The following is a 15,284-nucleotide window of genomic DNA, read 5'->3' as shown; positions in this document are numbered from 1 at the left end:
TACCTCCGTTCATTAAGAATGAAGCCATTCAAAGAGTGCTCGAAAGATACGGAAAGCTAACAACCCCGATCAAAATGATTTCGCTAGGCTTGAAAAACCCAAATATCAAGCACGTTATGTCTTTTTGAAGGTATACGTACATAATATTGAACGCGCAACAGGATCCGCTTAATCTGGCCGTAAAAATCACAAACGAGGGTAAAGATTACACAATTTTCATTACGTCAGATCACATGCGGTGTTTTCTGTGCGGAGAACAGGGTCATGTCAGGCAAACATGCCCTAATAAACAGAATGACAGACCATCTCAATCACAAATAACTGACCAAATCGTAAACCGAGTAAACGAGCACTCTGATGAAGTTCAAACACCACCTGTAGATCAAACTAATACAAACAGTAATGTCGAAAGCACTGATATGTCTGATCGACAAACTGGCAGTGTGGAAGGAACTATACAAATAAATAGAGATGACACATTATTAGAAAGAAAACAAGTGAGGAAAGAGAATAATGAGGATGATGATGATGAGGTAGTGGAAGAAAACCTCATTCACATGTCTGCTATGAGCTCAGAATGTGTTTATTCTGATAATGACTCCGAAAACGATCTGGAGAGTCTAGGGAGTTTGTCAGATGAAGAGAACACTGACAAAACAGGAATATCCTCTTCAAAACTGTATACAGTGAAGCAAATAAGTGATTTTCTTGACTACCAAGGGAGCTCGTAAACCACAGATCGAAGCTTTTTTTTCCAGATTCGAAGCGTTTTTTTGCGTCTTGCAAAATGGCAATGGAAAAAGCAACTTTTGAAGAATTGAGTAGACAGAAATGATATCGCCTTAAGAAAATTATGACTAAAGTGAAAAGTATGACAAAAATAAGTAAATATGATTAAACAGCACAAAAGAAACTAAAAGTATATAGCTAAGTTTTCTTTAGTAGAATACACTATGACATCCTTAAATTTTGGAACTTTAAATATTAATGGATGTCGTAGTGCGGAAAAAGTATTTCTTTAATTGATTTTATAAGTATGAAAAAACTGAATGTCATTTTCCTGCAAGAAACGCACACAGATATGGAAAATCCGACACAATGGCTACGAGAGTGGAGTGGTAAAGTTTTCCTTAGTCATGGAACAGATGTCAGTGCCGGAGTAGCCATTCTTATTTCTGCAGATTTGTAATTTCAAGATCATAAAATAACAGAAATTATACCTGGTAGATTGCAAATGTTAGATATCAAGATATATGATTTAAGCTTTTCACTAATTAATGTTTATGCTCCAAATGATGGCTCAGGAGGAGTGACTTTTTACATGTAGTTAATGTAATTAATTTGTTCAAAGCTTTTATAGAATCAAGAATTCGTTTAGAATATGAATATTATCAAATGAACAATGATGAATTAAGTTTTGAAAAAAAGTGGTTTATTAACAAAGGTTTTGTGTTTATGGAAGACAAAAACATTTTTTTTGACTGGGAATAAGATAAAACTTTTGAGTTTATAAATGAAATGTTTTTAATTGTACATATTGTAAAATAAATGGCTTTTTAAAAGTGAAAAAGTCTCTCTCTCTCTCACACACACACAATCACACTGCTGCAGAGGATTCTGGGTAAATCTCTCGTCAGTCTTCAGCACAGTTTCACTGATGATCCAGAAAACACAGTAAACCCAGGCCAGAGCGGCTCAGTGAATGTGGTCTGGACTGAGTGGATGAGGCTCATTGTGTCTCTATAGATGTTGTAGAAGATCAGAGTTCCTGCACTGTGATCCACAAACACTCCTATTCTACTGCTGAGCGGAGTTACTGGGAGACGAGTGTGTGTGTTATTGTGTCTGAATAAGAATCTGGAGGAAAAGCAGATCAAACTCCAGGACTGATCATTATATCCAAACAAACACTCAACACCTCGTCCCTTCCTCCTGATGTTCTTATATGACACTGATATTTCCACATAATGTCCACTGCAGTCAATCTCCCAGTAACAGCGTCCACACACACTCTCTCTGCACAACACCTGAGGATACACACCATCAAATCTGTCTGGATGATCAGGATACGGCTGATTCTCTAACACACACGTCACCTCTCTTTTCTCCTCAGACAGAATGAGCCAAGTGTGTGCTGTGTTTGGATCCAGTGTGAGGAAACAGACATCTGAACACAAGAACACACACATTTATAACCACAGCTGTGCGTGTGTGTGTGTGTGTTTATGTGTGTGAGAGAGAGTGTGTCTGTGTGTGTGTGTGTGTGTGTGTGTGTAGTCCTACATTTGCATGGTCCTGCTGTAATCATCGTCTGTCCTCCATGATCCAGACTGTAAACACACAGATTATCCTTCAGCGTTCAGTCAGTAAACAAACATCAGCTTATAACACACACACGCACGCACGCACGCACGCACGCACACTCACACACACACACACACACACACACACACAGACAAAATGATTGTGATCAAACATCGCTCATTATGCAGATTCAGTATAATAAGACATGTGGAGTGTCTGCTGAATGCTGGATTGTGATTGGCTGATCAACAATAGATGATATCAGTGCATTAATAACTGCAGTAAAACAACATGAGTGTGTGTGGAGCGGTCAAATCAGCTTCTGAATGACACACAGAGCTTTTAGATCAGATGTGGACACAGAAAACAGAATCTAAACACAGAAACAGACAGATATAAAGACTGAAGGATTCATTCAATGATCCATTGACAAAAGCGCAGCACATTAATAAAGCAGAATTCAGTGTTAAATGACTTGAAATATGATGTGGATTTTCAGCTTCTGTTAAATGGCTCTTCATTATCTCAAAACAGACTCATAACTCAATCATTCTGAGCTGAGAGTGTGTGATTAGTGATATGCGACTTGCTGTTATCACTGATTTACACATTTACATATTCATAATTGTGATGAGAAATGAGTTATATACTTTATATCTTGAAAATGCAGATATATAAATGCTTTTTAAGCTTTTAGAAAACTATACTTTTCTCAGTTTTTTGTAATAAATGTACATTTTTCATGAATCCTTCCTGCATTTAAGTGTTTATAAAACACAAACAGATGATTAAGAAAATAGATTCAACATTTTTATTGTTGTCTGAAAGCAGGGTGGTTCTTTAGTTTAATATATAACATGGTCAGATATTCCTAGTCAATATTATTCAGAGGGCTGTCACATTTAGTCAACAACAACAAAAAAAAAAAATCACTCTAAGGAAAGAGGTAAGAGCATTCAGTGTTTTGACATTGACAGAATCTGATGTTGTCAAGCAAGAGAGTCACATTACCTTTAGTAATTGAGCAATATTGTCCCTTATTGACAGTAAAATAAGCATCCTTTCAGCAAAGCCTGATAATTCAGTTAGTCTGAAGCAGGATACACTGATCTGAGGCCAGTTTTACTTATTAAAATAGTCTGAACTCACTGCGAGTGAGATGGAGAAAATGAAAGCACACAAGCACTGAGGTAAAATCAGATGCTCAAGACATTACTCCTATAATAATGACTTGTGTTTAAACTGAGCAGTAACGTCTATGAAGAGTGGGGGTGTAAAATTGGTGGGAAGTCATTCAATATGAATAATGTAAAGGGAGGTATACACTCTTTTTTTTTTGTGAATGCTGCAAATTCAGGATGTTTATTGAAGATGGAGGATGATGGCAGATCAGATCAGAGAAGTATTGCACAAGTAGAATTAAGAAAGCCAGGATTTCAGGAAAAGTGCAGCTTGAGTTTAGGAACTTCTAGTTACTTTTCACCCACTTTGGGAAGCACTGGTCAAGTAAACACTACAAAGAACATCAAAAGGTGGCACAATACCTGCGTAAAAGCCTCACACACACATTGCTGACCTGATATTGTACATTTTTTCAGCAGAAATGTAAGGAAGAAGTTTCACTGCTGAAATGCTGAAACTGTACAGTGTTAATATGAGATATACTATCACGGTTAATGTGAGAACTGCCCCAGTGCACTGAAATATTTTAACAGGTTTGGATTAATATCTGGAGACTAGAAGAGGAGTGAAGTAGGCTACAGAGTCTCTGTTTTCAAAATAAATCTTCAAAACTATTACAAAAATGGTTAAGAATAAGTAGGTTCAGTGTAATAATAATAACCTGTTTACAATTACTTTACTCAAGGCTTGATGTAGTCTATGTTGTATAAAACAAATTGCCATTAGAGCTTTTGTTTTATAGTTGGCCAAATTGACGAGTTCTTTTACAAAAATAATAATAATTAAACAATTGTGATTAATGAAAATTAATTTAAAAAATGTGTACACGACCCTTAACCTTATTTCATATTATTAATTCACACAAGTTGTATCTCCTGTATGTTCTACCACATAACCCTCACAGTAAAGCTTGGTGTGTTTTTAAGCCATTCAGTGTAAAAGCACAAGGCCAGTGATGCTCCACATACTTGAGTTTGTCCAGTGTGTAGTTTGGATCCTCCAGTTGTTCAGAGAGCAGCTTGACTCCTGAATCTCCTGGATGATTGTAGCTCAGATCCAGCTCTCTCAGGTGTGAGGGGTTTGAAGTCAGAGCTGAAGACAGAAAACCACAGCCTTCCTCTGTCACCATACAGCCAGACAATCTACAAACACAGCAAGAGTCCACATCACACAGTTGGACAATCACACATCTCTATGTGTGTTGAAGATGCTGACTGCTGTTTCTGCTCATGTCAACAGCAGTGATGAACACACACACACACACACACACACACACACACACACACACACACATCCTGATTAGCTCTCCTTATTGATCAAGCCATGAGATCTTAAAATTATTTTTAATGGTGCGCTGTTGTTGCTAGAAAAGTGATGCTATATTAACGCAAGTATCCTCAGCTGTATCCCATCTAGACTTCACCCTTTCCTGCAGCACGGTAAAGGCTAGATCAGATACAGCTGAGGATACTCACATCAATATAGCATAATTTTTGTGACACTGCACAACACATAATATTTGTACATTACCGTGAGAGTTGGGTTTAGGGTTGCTGTAAGGTTAGTTGCTAATAAAATACAATAATGAGTAATTTAATAAATAATATAAATATTTTTCGTTAACTTACGATCGCAGCTGTATCCCTTATAGCAACAACCGCAGGAGAGATCCAAGCTGCTGGATTTACTACATGTTTATTCATAATTTTCTTCCAAAATACACGAATGTAAGTAACTATCTAGGAGAGGAATAGAGAAAATATTCTAGCAGCATAAACAGTGTGTATCTTACATAAATAAAGCACATCTTCCAGTTATATTGACACATAAGTATTATTGCACGTGTATTTTACAAGCCTTAAATGGTATGTTTTGCTTGTAGTTGTGTGTTTAGCAGTTGATGACATGGCTCTGAACATTCTAATCACACCAGTGTGATCACATGCTTCAGGGACCAGCCAAGGCTGATCACACCGGTGTGATTGTACATGTGAAAGGGTTAAATACGTTTGTCTATACACATGTTTGTGTGTGTGTGTGTGTGTATGTATATGTATATGTATATATGTATATATATATATATATATATATATATATATATATATATATATATATATATATATATATACTGTAAAAAAAAAATAATTTTACAGAAAATTTCTCTAAATTTTTTACAGTATTTTTTTGTCATTTCAAATTAAATTAAAAACTTAGTAAGATGACAAACAATCTTTCTAAATTAACAGTTTGACTTTCAATTTAGGTACTTTATCATTAAAAACAAATTACTGACATTTTTGTTTTTTATACAGGGAAATTACTGTATTATTTATACAGTATTTTTTCTGTTATTTTAAATTATATTCAAAAGTCCGTAAAAATTACAAACAATATTTGTAAATTAACAGCTTGACTGTTATTTTATGTACTATATAATTAATGACAAATTACAGCAACTTGTAAACCTGTTTTTATACAATACAATTGCCGTATTATTTACACAGTGTTTTTTCCAGTTTTTTTTGAAGTACATTTAAAATTACGTAAAATTAAAGTAATAAATTGTAATTACTTGCTCTGTAAAAAAAATTTTAAATCTTAAAAAAAAGGTCAAATGACTGGCAGCTACGGCTGCCAAACAAAAACCATAAAATTACGGTAAAATTTCTTTGTTGAAATAAAATGCAAAAAAAATTAAATCTACAGATATTTTCATTAAAATGTTTACAGAAAAACACTGTTATTTTACAGACTTTTCCTAGATTATTATGATCAAATCCGTTCAATAAATAAAATAGATAAATTCCGCTCACATGCACCTGTTCCGGATTCCGCTGATTGCACACACACAGTCGGAGGATCGTTATGAACTGATTACATGGACTTTAAAAGCAGCACAGACGCACGCACTAATTGCTAAGTCTTGTTATACTGTTACTGTGAACATTATGATGCGTTTCTCTTCTTTTGCCTTGCTTTGTTTGTTAATTGATTATGTGTTTTGCTGCCGGGACTGACCATTTGGCTGTTATTTGACCATGACTCTGGATTCCCTGCATACATCTGTTTGCCCCTGTTGACTGTTGCTTGCCTGATCATCTCTGTGTAATAAACCTGCATTTGGATCTGCACTCCTTTGTCAGCATCCCCTTCACATTACAGTTCCATTTCATTTAAGATTTGTAACTGAATCATTCCATATAATTTTAACCTCTACAAGTTTTATATAAATACTATTCAATAAAATGCAACAACTGTAATCTTAAAGTTGTGAGAATTTTAATCAGTTGTATCTCGTTTGTTGTTATTTCCAGACGTTTTTGATCCAAAATAAAACTGTTAAATTAAGACCATGAGCATGTCTTGACATTTTATTAAAGGTGTTTAATTGTAATGATTGAGATATTTTTTTTAAATAACATTTTTTCTCTTAAAATTTTAGTACAGTCACTTTATTGATGGTGTTCGATCATAATAATCTAGGAAAAGTTTGTGAAATAACAGTGTTTCTCTGTAAAACTCTTAGTGTGTAACTTTTTTGAACAGATTTGATTGTAATAATCTAGGAAAAGTCTGTAAAATAACAGTGTTTTTCTGTAAACATTTTAATGAAAATATCTGTAGATTTATTATTTTTTGCACTTTATTTCAACAAAGAAATTTTACTGTAATTTTATGGTTTTTGTTTGGCAGCCGTAGCTGCCAGTCATTTGACCTTTTTTTTACGATATTTTTTTTACAGTGTATATGAATATATTTATTTATTTCACTGACAATACACGGAGTGGGGACAATACACAGAGTCTATATTTGTTAACCCAATATGGAACTATATTTTTGTATTCACTGTTGAGTGGAGAATTATTTACCTCAGTGTCTCCAGTTTACAGTTTGGACTCTTCAGTCCATCAGAGAGAAGCTTTACTCCTGAATCCTGCAGGTCATTGTTACTCAGGTCCAGCTCTCTCAGGACACAGTTTGAGGATTGTAGAGCTGAAGACAAACTCTCACAGCACTGAACAGTAAGATTACAGCACTGTAGCCTGTGTAGAGAACAAACCATATTTAGGTGGTCATCTGAGACCTCATTGATCAACAATGCTTACTCACTTAATCACAATGCAAACTATGTGTACACCAGCTTTTAGCCTTGTGGTCAAATGTACTAACACCAAACTGAACATGAGTATGTGTGTTCTTCCATACCAACTTCATGAGTGGTGAATGCAAATTTCTTGTGTTTTTGTCTGTTGGCGACTCTAAGAGGCAATGAAGTGAAGCTGCAAACGTTAAACTATGAAGTCTAATGCACTAATGCATGTGAGTAACTTTGCAACTAATTAGCTGACAACATATTAGATTATTGTTATCATGTGTTTGATGGGACTTTTAAAGTTATGCAATTTAAATAAAAAAGGGCTTGCAAATACTTAGGAGGAGGCTCCAAGCTGCAGAATGTGCAATTAATAGTCTAATTAATGTCTAATTAATTAAGAGTGTAAGCTCATCAACCCCTGTTCCACTTCCTGTTCTGCAGACTGTCAGTGTGCAGCAGTTCAGCTTGACCTTTATATCAGACCATTAGGTTCATTTATAGTCGGATTGATCCTGGTTGTCTTGTCCTTGTACTGTTGTGTGTTCCCTGTGCTCTCTCTATGTTTCACCCCAGTTTATCCCCATGTTACCCTTGTTAGTTGGCCCAGTTACTCTTCACCCCCTTGTTTACTTACTAATCTCTGTGTATTTAAGCAGCTCTTATTTGTTGATCATAGACGTGTATGTGCATATCTTTCTCTTGCTTGTGTTTTCTGGTCTTCAGCCCTGCTCTTTTCTTCGTGTAAGGATTATATTAGACATTAAAACTGTACATAGATCCACCTTTCACATTGATTTGCCTGCCTGCACGATTCATAAATGATTCAAAAACGATGATAATAAATTAATTACTAGATTAAGTTAAACACCAGCTTTATAGTGAACACTACACTAGTGAACTACACTAATGAGAAGACAATGGCAAATATTATACCTGCAGACAAACAAAGATGAGTGTTACTTTATTATCGTCAGAATAGAGAAGGTCAAAATAAACAGAATAGAGAAAACAACAGTGTGATTATTCCACTCTTATCAGAAAGGACTCAATTTCCACACAGCAGAAAAAGTACAACACATCCAAATTCACAAGTCAGTTATAAAATGATACTCAATGAGAGAGGACAACAGATGAGGAGCAGATCTGCATTTCTCAAATTAATCTACTATATTTCAGAGAAGCAGAAGACAAGGTTAGAAAACTGTACTGTTAAATATGCTTTAGCTGCTGTTCATAGAGTTTATAGATAATGTAGGTTAATGGTTTAACTCAGCCTCAAGTGGTTCCAAACCTTTATGAGCTTCTTTAATCTGTTTAACACAAAAGATTTGTGATTTCTTTTTAAGATGAAAACCATTAGCCATTGACCCCCATAAAGGAAATACAAATGCTATGCAAGTCAATGTTTACATGCTTTCTTCAAAATATCTTCTTTTATGTTCCCCAGGAGAAAGAAAATTTCTGCATGAGGGTGAGTAAATAAGTAAACATATATTGTTTTGTAAACTATCCATTAAACTACTGCCAATACATTAATCTGAATGTTATTTAAAACACTAAACTATTAAATAATAAACAATTATTCACAGCATTTGAAAGGCCTACAATATCAATATTGTGCATGTTTATTAACTTAATATTGTATTATTTAATATCAGCAAATGTCTATTTCTTAGATGAAAACAAGAAGGACTTTGACTTACTGAGCTCTTTTTGAGGTTTTGATGACTGCTGATAGTCTGATGAGACACTCGTCTGATCTCTGGAATTTCTGAAGCTCAAACTCCTCCAGCTCCTCCTCTGAGGTCAACAACACAAAGACCAGAGCAGACCACTGGGCAGGTGAAAGGTCAGCAGATGACAGACTTCCTCTACTGAGGTGAGACTGAATCTCTTTCAGCAGAGTTTGATCATTCAGTTCATTCAGACAGTAGAGCAGATTAATGGATCTCTCTGGAGACAGATTTCCTTCAAGTTTCTGCTTGATGTATGCAATTATTTCCTCTTTGCTCTGGTCTCTGTCATCCTGCTGTGTCAACAGGCCTCGTAAGAGTTGTCGATTGGACTGGAGTGACAGACCGAGAAGAAAGCGAAGGTAAAGGTCCAGATGTCCATTCTCACTTTCCAGAGCCTTGTCCACTGCAGTCTTCAGCAAATCAATCATGCCTTTATTTTTGCTTTTCTGTATAAAAAACAATCCATGCTTCTTGTCGATGTCTAGAAACAGATGTTGATAAAGGGCTGCAATGAACTCTTGAATGCTCAAGTGAAGAAAGCAGTACATGGTACCAAGAATGATCCCCGTCTCCTCCTTAAAGATCTGGGTACACATGCCCGAGTACACCGATGCCTTATAGACGTCAATGCCACAGTCTTTCAGATCGCTCTCATAGAAGATCACATTGTTTCTTTCCAGCTGCTGGAAGGCCAGTTTCCCCAGTGAAAGGATGAGGTTTGGATCCCAGGAGACATCTGGTGTGTTTTCTCCATCATACTTTCTTCTGCTCTGCTGGATCTGAAAGCGGAGAAAGTGTGTGTACATCTGTGTCAGAGTCTTGGGAGATTCCTGCAGTGTTTCAGCATTAGCCCTGTGTTTCAGTTCAGTATTTCTGTTCTGCTTCAAAATGTTCTGGAGAACAGTGGCTGAAATCCAGCAGAAGATTGGGATGTGGCACATAATAAAGTGACTCTTTGACTGTTTAATGTGATCAATGATTTCTCTGGCCTGATTCTGATCTGTGAGTCTCTTTCTGAAGTACTCCTCCTTTTGAGCATCACTGAATCCTCGTATCTCTGTCAGCCGGTCAATACAGTCAGCAGGAATCTTACTGGCAGCTGCTGGTCTGCTGGTGATCCAGATGAGAGCAGAAGGAAGCAGATTTCCCTTGATGAGGTTCGTCAGGAGAACATCCAGAGAGACTGCTGAAGATACATCACAACACGTCTCATTACCAGCAAAGTTCAGAGGAACACGACATTCATCCAATCCATCAAGGATGAACAGGACTTTGAATCGTGTGCTTCTTGTAAGGTTCAGTCCTTTAGTCTCTGGGAAAAACTGAGTTATGAGGTCTTTTAAACTCTGTCTTTCTTTCTCCCTAAAGTTCATCTCTCTGAATGGAAGAGGAAATATGAATCTGATGTCTTGATTTTCTCTTCCTTCAGCCCAATCCAGAACAAACTTTTGCACAGAGACTGATTTCCCGATGCCAGCAACTCCTTTTGTCAGGACAGTTCTGATCTGCTCGTCTTGTTCAGGTGCTTCAAACAAATGTTTGCATTCAACCTGTATCTCTAGTGACTGATGACGTCTGGAAGCAGCTTCAATCTGTCTGATCTCATGTTCAGTGTTGACCTGTTCACTCGCACCCTGAGTGATATAGAGATCTGTGTAGATGTTATTCAGAAGTGTGGAGGCTCCTTGCTGAGCAATTCCTTCAAACACACTTTGATATTTCTTCTTCAGGCTATATTTAAGCTGATTGATGAAGAACAGCTCATCTAAACACAGGAGCAAAGAAACAGATAGCATTAGTCTTGAATTGGTAAGTGACAGTCTGACAGATGTCCATGAGTAGGGCCAGACAGAATTTTCTAGTGGTGTAACAGGTCACAGATCTCACGGATCACATAATGATTTTTTCAGTCACGGATTGGGCCATTTTTTTGGATCAGTCATAAAGGAGAGACAAATGTCTTTTGCAGGACACTTTTATAAAAATGTATGCTTTTGTATAAATAATCATCAGAATAAACAAATAGTAAAATATTCAGTGTTGTAAAAAAAAAAAAAAAAAAATCACTGTTACTCCTACTGTTACTGTTAACGCTGAATGTAGAAATCATCTGCAGAATCCATATTTACTTTTAGGCACATCTTCAATAAACGATTGAGTTCTTCACTCATAAAACTTCATGTTTCATTGCTAGATAATCATTGTTGAAGAATTATTCAGTGGTGTATTTGTGACGGCTGGTTGTCGCCTCCTAACGGTTAAATAATGTAATTGCTGCCTACAAGTTTCATTTTTGAGCATATGACTGTGATTTTAATCTTCACCATAAACATCAGTGATTTTATCTGAACTATAAACTGTTCTCCCAGTACTTCTGTGTTATTTGACTGTTTGCAACTTCATTTTTGCATTTTCAGATTTGAGTGCAGCGATTTGAGGATTAATAATCATATGCAAATCACCATCATTTATAATAGATGTTGCGTGGGTGTTGAGATCCTGATCTTGTGATGATTAATCGTGCAGCTTACACTGAATGCATTGATAAAGGCTTAACATGTAGTGACCTTTAACAAAACCCACCACATCCCCAATAACCCACCACATCTTCTTCCGTCATCATTTTATTTTACAGGAAAGCCTAAATGCTCTCATACATGTGAATTGATTGACGTGAGAGGCGATCTCTCTGTGACCGTCACAAATTTAATCCACGGGTCACGTGTCTTCCAAAGCGTGGGTTGTGATCTATTCGAATCATGGATCAACCGTGATCCGTTACACCCCTAGAATTTTCAGGTTTTTTTTTTGCTATTTCTGTGGGGAATTTTGTAAACAATCTGCAGATAACTGTGGAAAGATTTAGGGAATATCATAACTAAAAACTTAATATACGAATTTAAAAATAATGCCTTTTTAACTTCAATAATAATATTTAATGTTTACAATACAAATCCAATTAGACTTACCTAATTGGTAAACAAAGCACAAGTCTCATATAATATATCTACTAAAGGACAGAAAATATGACTTTACAAACTGCACTGTGATTAAATCAGAAACATTTTCATATTAGTCAATGATATTACTGAAATTAAATAACTGAATGAATATAAATATACACACATTTACACAGTGAATAAATAGACTCAATGATAGACTAAAACTCTGTAAAAGTCTGCAGATTTCGTGTGGGCCTACCCATGAGTCTCTTACCCTCAAGAGTATCAGCAACTTGATCTTGCTTCATCTCTCTCAGGAAGAAGAGTGTGAGATCAAGAGCTGCTTCTGTGATTCTGCTTCTGTTCTCATTAAAGTCCTTTACAAACTCTTGACTGTTTTCTTCTCGTAAGATTTTCTTAAAGTTTCCCAGTTCATTCTTCAGTAATCTGATCATTTTACTCTCAAGATTCTATGAGTGAAGAAAAAAGAACAACATTTAACCAAAACATTCATTCATCCACAAACTACTCAAAATACATTATAATACATGATACTATGAGTCTGTTAAATGCTTGATTCTGATTGGCTGATGAACATTCAAAGGTTATTTTCAGATAAACACACAGTTAAAGTATATCCAGGCAGGTTTTGAGCACATTACACTAAAGGGGATCGCACACCGGACGCGCAATGCAGCACACACATGACAGCTGGAAGTATCACACACCAGACACACACATTCACATGTTATTAAAAATGACATTTCACAGCTACAAAGGACAAAAATAAAACACAACACAGTCATTGGATTAGATGTTTAAGAGACTAGTCCTACACACAGGAGCAGAACAAATACCTGACAAATGTCTGAAACACAACATCTGAACGGCTGTGGAAACCAGAGTCTAATAACATCTAAACAAAGACATCTCTGCTAAACTTGGACTGTCAGTGAAAATCTAATAGACGTCTAAGATTAGCCCTAATCTAGACTAGTCATCAAATACACATGAATGAACACATGAAAAGTTTTGCTAATTTAGTGTCTTTGTTGCTATATTTAGCGGCTTTGCAGACTTTTCCAGTAACAAGATGTCAAAAAAGTGACAAATCTTTTCTTTTCTGGAGTCACTGGAGATTTTGAGAATCTGACGTGTCTGTACTGTACGGTTTCTGCTCTTCTCAATGAGCAGGGATTTCAGCCATTTCAAAGCACCAACTGCAAATTATTTAGGAACTTTATTTCAAAACAACTTCTGAACCAAAGTCTTGAGAGTGTGAGGTATATCCCTGGTAAAGTCAGATCTCTGCTTCTCTTCTGTTTCAAATTTGATCAGTTTAATATTTGGCAGCAGTTATTGAACTTGTGTGTTTATCATGTGAGAGAGGTTACTGTACACAACACAGGTTTGGGAGGAGTCAGATTTCTCATGGCTAATCAATCCTTGTCACATGGCTATATAAGCAGCAGCCATTACACAGCTGACAATTTTAACAGATGCAGATATGCAAATTTATGCATACGTCACCTACTGACACCAAGTACATTCATAATTACAACAAAACTAGAAGTTCTTGTAAAATTAGTAAAACTGACAGGAAGTCGTTTCTCTTTCTGTGTTTTCTGTCATCATGACTGGCAAACATGTCAGAGAAAACAGCTGAATCTTCAGGAGCGAACTCATCTCTTGTGCACATGGTAATGCTTACAGGGGCGTAATATTGGACGCTCTGTGAATTTATTGACAAAGTAGTCATGCTTGAATTTGAAATATTCAATATAAGTGATATTTCAAGATTTTACATCGTCGACAAAATTATTCTGATAATATCGCTAATATTTGATGTATCGCCGAACCCTACTCATGACTAATGTACATTCGTGATTATATTCATGTGTAATATTACATCTCATCATTTACAATAATATTGCCTCAACATTTATAGCGTAGTTCTGTATAGCTTAAAATAAGCTGCTGCATGAATAAATTAGATTGTGATAGTGAATTCCTGCAGATAATGTGATATGAAATCAATTTCGCCAAGTTGAAAATTAAGTCACGATCACAAGAAAACAAGAAAGAAAAAATATTTTAATGCATGGCCCTTCATAGATTAAGACAGGTCCAGCAGGTTACAAGATTCAGTTCTCTACAGTCTTGTGAACAAATATTTCTGTGTATCAGGGAGTTATTTCAGTGACTTTAATTAATCAAAATGAGTTTTTACCACCTGGAAGATTGACTGGAGATTGTCTGTGAAGCTCTTGTGTCTCCTGTGAGGCTCGTCTCCTGAATCTGCTAACTCATATTCATCACTGTTAACAGATAAAACTATTGTAATTATACATTTAGAGGCAAACAGAGACAGATATTCATTCATTTGCCTTCCGCATGGTCCCTTATTTATCAGGCGTCACCACAGTGGAATGAACTATTCCAGCATATGTTTTACACAGTGGATGCCATTCCAGCTGCAACCCAGTACTGGGGAAACACCCATACACGCTTCAAGAGTTCACACTTAGCTGATGATTGATTATAAAGCTTGTTTGGCATGCCAAAAGGAGAGAGCCCTGAGCTCATAAGACCATTGAGCCTGGGGCTTCCTCTCGTTTGCAGGGCGAGAGGGGAGTTTGAGCTCAGGTAGATCTGGAATACTCTATATGGAGAAATATATACGTTTTAAATTGACATGGAAATATAAAATTATAATTCACTGAAAATACTCGGAGTAAAAATCTGGTGTCTGTAAATGTTTTAATGAGCCAACAAAGTCATTCACAATAACATGTTCGAAATAGTCCATGTGTGATTAAAAATGTAAAAAACTAAATACCTTTGGGCAGATGATGGTGTTTTCTCTCTGAAGTTTGGTGGATCATCTTTAGAATGGTCACTCTTGAGAGACACAGATCTGGACACACATGATGCTGATCTCACACTGAAGACACAAACACACCAGAGGAAAAGGAGCATCACAACCTGCTGGAGTCTCTCTTATGGCTCGTTTCCACTGAGTGG

This window comes from Danio aesculapii, chromosome 4, assembly GCF_903798145.1.
Source record: "Danio aesculapii chromosome 4, fDanAes4.1, whole genome shotgun sequence".
In the NCBI taxonomy this organism is placed as follows: Eukaryota; Metazoa; Chordata; class Actinopteri; order Cypriniformes; family Danionidae; genus Danio; species Danio aesculapii.
This window is presented reverse-complemented; position numbering follows the sequence as displayed.